This window comes from Solea solea, chromosome 20 (genome assembly GCF_958295425.1).
Source record: "Solea solea chromosome 20, fSolSol10.1, whole genome shotgun sequence".
In the NCBI taxonomy this organism is placed as follows: domain Eukaryota; kingdom Metazoa; phylum Chordata; class Actinopteri; order Pleuronectiformes; family Soleidae; genus Solea; species Solea solea.
This window is the reverse complement of record NC_081153.1, coordinates 12,415,501-12,422,927: the sequence shown is the minus strand read 5'-3', so window position 1 is coordinate 12,422,927 and position 7,427 is coordinate 12,415,501. Positions and strand designations below refer to the sequence as shown.

Here is a 7,427-nt window from a genome sequence, read left to right as displayed (position 1 = left end):
ACTGCAGAAACCTTCCAAAAAAAGATGAAAAGAAAGCTCTGTGTCCTTCTGCCCGACTCTGAGAGGGAGTCCTTGACGCTGAAGTCGTCATTTCTGGTAGACGTGTTGCATTTTAAAAATATATCTCTTTCCAGTCTCCTCGTGAAAACCGCAAAGCTTTTCCCCAAAATGTTTATAGCGGCCGCCATCTTGATTTTCTCCACTGGCACGACTTGGCCTCCGCAAGATTGGTTTTTCGGGAGACAAAATGAGGCATGTAAATGCTGCCAGACCCGAAGAAACTGAGACTAAGAGTTTCACCAAACCATAGCACTGACCCCGCCACTAATCACTGGTTGCTTAACCATTTCTTGATAGCTAGAGTATTTATGAACGTGCAAAATCACCAGGGGACTCAGGGAAAGTAGTCAGTGGCTATCTACGTCTGACACGGGGATTCAGGTTTTCATCCGTCAGTGATGACAGTGATGAAGATTTCTATCTGAAAGGAAAGGGTAAACATTAAGAAATGAGGCATTTCTTTGACCTTCCTATACTGCGTTCCCACAGGTCCATTTAGCATAAGGAGGAACACAAGACACAAGTGAAACGTGATTATTTCTTATTTGTCTGCTTCACGTTTGGCAGCGATGCACATTCCTGCATAATTTTCCGGCGCGATGCTGTTACACACGTTCACACGCGACCGCTCTAACAAGGTAACAGCCTTTTCCACGCACAGGTGACGCAAGGATTGTCGCCTTGACTTGGCAGGTTCAAAGACGTTGGGGCGTATCTGCAGTTCTCGTGTGAAAGACGCTTCAGAGTGAGACGACGCGTCGGACTTGTATCGTGACTAGCGTGGAAGCAGGGGAAACAATTAGCCTGCTTCTTGGTTTAGCTCAGCATACCTCTCCGTCAACTGCAATCCTCCCACTCTTGATTCATACTGCCTGATGAATTGATAGAACAGGATGGTTGCGGAAGGTTTATTCAACACACAGAGGTCTAATGGAGGCTATTATTGAAAAGCCCAGGCTGAAAATGCCAAAGAGTCACGTTGGTTAGTTTTGGCCTGAGAGCCTTATTCTATTCTAAGAAATGGGCCTGCAGACTACTGGTGTGGAGCCGTTTTCCTTTATTTGACAATGTGCCTCACTGCGAGAGAGGAAAAAATGGCTTTGTGTAATCACCAACGGGCTATAAGGCCTGCAAAGAAAGTTGGCAACTGTTTTTCTGTGCAGGGCATTAAAGAGAGTGAGTGAGAGAGAGAGAGAGAATTGGGAGGGGGGGTGGGGGGACATTTCTGACCACAACTCATAAACCGCACTTTATTTAGACTGGCGTGCACCCATTATTTGTTCACAGGGGCTTTCAGTCAGTCTGAGGGAAATATGTTCCAGCGTGTTGGGGGGGTGGGAAGGGGGATGATGGAGGAGAGAGAGGGAGAGAAAGTGAGTGAGAGGAAGAGAGGAGGTGGGATGAACTCTTGCCAGGTGTCGGCCGTTGCCATGGCGTTCCATCAGGACTCCATTGCGGCTCGGCAGGCTCATCAGCAGCTTGAATGCCAATGGGAGGGTGTTCACGCCGCGGAGAAACTCAAAGTGGTGGGCTCTAACCTGCCAACCCCCCATTTTTTCCTCCTCGCTGTCACCCACCCCTCGTACGGGAATGTATGGATGTGACCTGTTTATGGGATGCGTGATTGACAGGGACAGTGTATGTAATGCACTCAAGGCTGACTTCTCCGGGTTAAGTGTGTCACAACCAATTCATAGTTTTGTCTGTGACACATTGACGATCATTTAAAATAGGGCTTGATCATTCGTGTTTAGTGGACCATTTCCTGTTGAGCCGAGTGATGGGCATGTCTTTTTTTTGTAGGATACAACCCTAGGCCTTCAGCGTGACAGGGAATAAGCGTTTGATTTCCTTTTTTTGTGGGAGTCGTCAGAACGATACGCTCCAGCTGCAGCCAGAGCAGGAAATGGGATGTCATATTGGCATCCACAATTTGCTTCAAAATCCAAATATCTGTGACATTCTGTCTTAACCACTCTCAAGCGGCTATGGCATGAATGGTTTACATTATCATCCTCTCCACTTCCCATGGTTCCTCGCCGAGTTTCCATGTTCGTGAATATCATGTGGCATTGTTGGAAATGTCTCCATCATCATCACTCACGCACAAACAGCTCAATCTCTATTCACCTATATTCCTGCTCGGCGGCAAGTGTACACATTCACAAACTGAATAGACCTCATTCGCTGCAACTCTTAGCAACTGTTGCTATGTGTAACATTGTTGAACTCCACCTCTCGCTTGCTCTTCAAATGCGAATGACTAATCCATCACGGAGCACACTGAAAGCTCTTGGTGAGGCCTCTGGAGCCGCTTGACGCCCCCCGTGACCCTCTCCTGGATGTTTCCTCATTACTTTATAATGTATTCACGCTTATGCTTCCATGGCGCTCGCCCTGGCCTCGTAATGGGAGGAAGCAGTGAGCTGTTCCAATGCATACGAGCCTGGCACAATTTGCACTTCATTTTATTAACAAAAACCAGCCAGCCCAGCTTCTGGCTGTGCCTTGCCAAAGCTCACCAGGCTCCAGTATGTAGTGCCGACAAATTTCCTCCAATGTGACGACAGGATAGAGTCTCTCAGCATCAGTGGGGTACCTCCGCTGGCCCCCGGGAGATGCTGTCATTATGCGTGTTTGCAATCATGGGAGCTGAATACCTTGGCTGGAAGTTAGGGGGAGAGGACTGACAGAGAGAGAGATGGTGGAGGGGAGGGGAGGGAGGCGGGGTGGGCTGAGGAAGAGAGAGAAAATGAATGTTTCGACTCCTCGGCGGTGTTTTGAGCTTTCTGAAATGCATGTGCTATCATAGCAGTGTTGTGTTTACCACAGCGGGAGGCAAACACAGAGTCACAGAGAAGAGGTGCAGGAACGCCAGACACAGTAAAATGAGCAAAATACATACATTAGGACTCTGTATTCACTACACACAAGCCAAGCTGGAGGAGAAAAAAAACTCATTTCAATATAAATGGAAGACAAGCAGGGAGTGTGTGTCTTTATTTCAGCTTTTGAACTTTTTTTTCTTTGCTCATCCATGGAAATATCCAGGCAGAAGCGCTGAGACGAGTTTTGCTGGGAAGTCAGGATGTCAATGTTAATTTTCTCTCCCGTTGCTAAGGAGACTCTCCCTCACAGAGGCTCTGGTTCCCTCCCCCATGGTCACTGCGCTTTTCAGTCAAAGAAGCCTTTCTGTTTCCAGTCTTCTTCACTGTGCAATCAGACAGTGAGGAACATCATCCACATCAGGCTGCTCCATGGACCGGGAGAGCCCAGCATCTGGGGGCTTTATTGATTTCCAGTGGAGGGAAATGATGTCTGCCTATAGTGAGCTATTCAGAGCAGCTACTTTAGCACACAGCCATTCATCTGCTGTGATTGTCATGCCAGTGTTTTGATGGCAGGGTGTAGCAGCCGCTTGTCTTAGACAGGAGTAACACAACCAAGCACTTTAATATATCAATACCATACCCCCCTTTGAGTCAGGGACTTGGCTGGTGGTCATATCAAAGGCAAATTGCTAATGTGAGGACAAGGAAAGGATTGCAAACACCAAACATTTTAGTCTGTCAGCACCTAGTCAGAAGTGGAAATCACTGACACAAATAGCTGTTGTGTGGCTGCCTCAAAACGATCCCGCTCAGCCCCCATAGTCACCTTTCTGACTGACGTGCTGTGCTGGTTATCATGTAACACATCAGGAGCTTAAGGGGGTTTAGATGATATGCTGCATGGCTTGCATGCACTGCCAGACATAAACCCCATTCACTTAACTGAGCTTGTTCTCCTCTCCCTGCAATTGAACAGAGGCGCTACAGCTCGGGTCATTCAATTACCATATCCCCCGGCTCCGCAATCATATTCTCAGCTGCCATGTTCGTAAAACATTTTCAAATTTCCCTTTTTTTTTTTTTTTTTTGGTCAAAATCAATCAATCACAAGAAGTGTTTCTCGAATTTGGGTGGGAATAGTGTGGCGGCGGCTTTCTCTTTATTTATACCTGATGTAAACCCTTTTATGCATCATTTTCCATTGTTCTCTTGTCTTCCTAATGTTTTGTTTTTTTAATGCACCAAAGAACAAAATGAACAGCACAGACTCTGTGTTTTGTGGTGGGTTTTAATTCAGCTTTGAAACAGCAAGATACAGCATGAAGGTTTCATTTCCACCTGACAGACTTAATTACATTACAATTAAACAAGAGCTCCCTGCATTTACAATATAATTATTGCACTTTGCTCATTTATGAGTTTGGTCACAGTAGATATCTTTGTATGTCAACTTATTAGCGAAAACGTAATCATTCTAAGCCTTTACTTCACACTCCAAAATGAGTATATACATTACCTTCTCAGTGAATCACTATCTATAAATATGTTGTTTTATTTGACCAACAGTTTAAAGATATCAATTTATAATGATAAAAGACACCTTCTTCACACCAGGAGATTGATAAATGTGTGGAATTCTAATTTTAGGAAGAAGATGACATTGTTTTGTTATGCATGCATGCAGGAACACAACATGGAAATCAGCTCAGGTGTGTGTGACAGGATCCTGCACTGATTTCTCCTCGGTGCACGTATACTGCAGGCAGACTGCAGAGCTGCTGTCTCTGAGCAGCTGAACAAGGAAGAGACAAAAATGTTACAGACGGATTTCACCGCTGAATCCTTTTAGCAGGCCACTGACACATGAATGAGGGGAAAGAGAGAGAAAGGAAGAGAGGGGGGAAAAAAAATAGTAGACAACCAATTTGGGAGTAATGCAACTAAAAACTGACAAGTGTAATTTCATCCATCTGGGCCGATGTGTAAAAAGCGCTGCTCTGAACATTCCCCATGATTCCCCCTGATTGATCTTCCCCCGGTCTGAAACACCTATTATTAGCCACGAGCCTAATAGCACCAGGATGGCTCACCGCTCTCCCAGGGGCCAATTCTCCGGTCATCTGCCCCTCACTCACCACAGCTGTGGAAACCAACCCAGGAGAGGGATGTGAGGAGGAGATGGAGCTGCCAAGAGCGGGTGGAGGTGTACCTATTTGGGGGGGGGGGGGGTGCAAAGGAAAATGGGGGGAGAGAGGTGTGGGGTTGAGGGGAATAGGAGAGAAGGGTAGAGTGGATATGAAGAGGGAGATGAAGAGGAGAGAAGGGGATGCAGTGCAGTGAAGGAGGGCCGGAGACCAGTGGCTGGACATGATGCAGGAGGAGGAGGAGGGGGGGGGGAGATGGAGAACATGAGAGGAAGGTGGGCGTGATGGAAAAGCCAGGGGGAGATATTGTGGGGGGGGACAGGGAGACAAAGAGAGAAAAAGTTATTCATTTCATTTCATTCAGGCGTTCATTTCATTTCTCAAAATGAAAAAATTAAAAATAAAATAAAGCTGTTGTTGAATGAAGGTTGAAATTTAAAGCATTTCATGTTAAATCACCGGTATGACCAGTACACAACATGGTTGACTCAGATTTATCCTCCAAGTTCCCCAGGAGAGCACAATTAATCACAAAATAATCAAAACGTGCAATATCCAAATCAAATGACACGTCAGATATTTGAATAAGAAGTGCTGCAAATGTTTTTTCTTATTCCAGTGTAAAAAAAAGACACTTAAAATGTACCAGTGTCTGATTATAGCCATGATCTGAGGTCATTGTAACACATGTCAAATATTCTGCTGATGATGGTTGTATTTAATTCATTATTTGATTGAATTTGCAATTTTTTTTTGGGGGGGGGGGGGGAGATGTTCAGTTCAGGTTGAACAATCTCATCTCAAAGGTGCCGAAAGACTTTGGAATTGCCATGACGATGCACAAGGTCAGCTGTCAGCAATAAGAAAGTTTGCAACATGAAGCCGCGTGAGAAATGCTGATTGCTGTCTGGTCCTGTCGGGTGACTTTGCAAAGGATTAAGGTCAGAAGTTGTGTGTTAATCGGCCCCCTTCAATCTCTTTGATTGAGTGAGCCCTCAGGTGAGGCGTAATGAATTTTCAAGGGTAATAATGACAATAATTGGCTACCTTCACTTCACCAAAATGGACAAAGTCCTAAAAAATCTCTCCACTTCAGTCTGACAGTTTAGTGCAAATGAAAATTTCCGGCCAAAACATTCAAAAATTAATTTACCTCTGGACTGTGCTGCTCATACAGTAAGTGTTTCACGGCAGCTGGTGTGATTGTGTTAGATTAACTACCAGTGGGGATGTTAAGCTGCTTAAGGGTTTCATATATCTCATTTCATATATCCAACATTTGTCACTAAATCACAAAATATGAAAGGCATTGAATTAATGAAAGGGTTTTGGGGTTGTTGTTTTTTTTTTTGGTTTTTTTTAAATACTGTATTAGTGCATGGCCAAAAATGTTATCATGTTTACCAGTCAGTTTGGAAGATACAATTTCAGATAATGAAATCTGAGTTTTGCTTCTAAATGAATTTTGAAGAAACAGCAAATTTGATGCAAAGCCCTCAAGCAATTATGTGTATTTGCACAATTTATATATATCTATATATATAGATATATATGTTTATATACATATGGAACCTTCATCAAATTGGTTTTGAATATGATTATATTGTGAAATATATATTCAATTATTGAATTTGCATTTTTACTTTCTCAATAAAAGCAAAAGGTCATGACATATGTGCCCTGTGATGCCAATACACAGTAATATTATTATTATTATTATTATTATTATTATCATTACAGGTGCTAAAAATGCAGCTTGCACTATATACGTATGTATTTTTTTAACCACCATTAATATTTATCCTTCCATTCATCCATTAATTCATCCTCTACTACTTTATTCTCATAATAATATTTCATTTTCTCTTAATAGTGTTGTGCTTCTCTAATATTTAATTATGATTTGTTTTGCCATATTATTTTAAAGGTGAGCTGCAGCATAATAACAGGATTTAAATGAGGTAAAATTAGGACATAGTATTTGGTGATGGTGTAGATGATGATAACTACAGAGTCATAATAATAATAATAAGATGAAGAAATTAACAATGATTACATTAGATTAGACTTTATTGATCCCATACCAGGGAAATTCACGTGTTAAAGTAGACAAGTAAAAGGGACAAGTAAGCAATTTAAAAAGATAAAACTATAAGAATATAAATACAAAATGGAAACAAATAAGCCTTACAATAAGATAAACGAACGAAAATGTAACAGAGGATATTAAAAATGTGATCCAAAACAGACATTTGTCATTAGAGGACAATCTCTACTATTCTCTTCTCTCAATTAAAAATAAATTAATAAATAAATAAATAATAACCAGGGTTATAAGAAGATGCTGAATATTAAATGAGGACCTTATTTGACAGAAGCTCTGCAGTCTGAA

At 42.6% G+C, this 7,427-nt stretch overlaps 1 long non-coding RNA gene across 1 annotated transcript in view; it reads right to left on the bottom strand.

Moving 5' to 3' along the window:
• Positions 1-4,565: 4,565 nt before the first annotated feature.
• The window catches only part of LOC131447746 (uncharacterized), a 12,857-nt gene continuing 9,995 nt past the window's right edge, over positions 4,566-7,427 (bottom strand). Inside the window, exon 2 of the long non-coding RNA XR_009234074.1 lies at positions 4,566-5,252. This is a non-coding gene — a long non-coding RNA (uncharacterized LOC131447746). The remainder of the gene's footprint in view (positions 5,253-7,427) is intronic.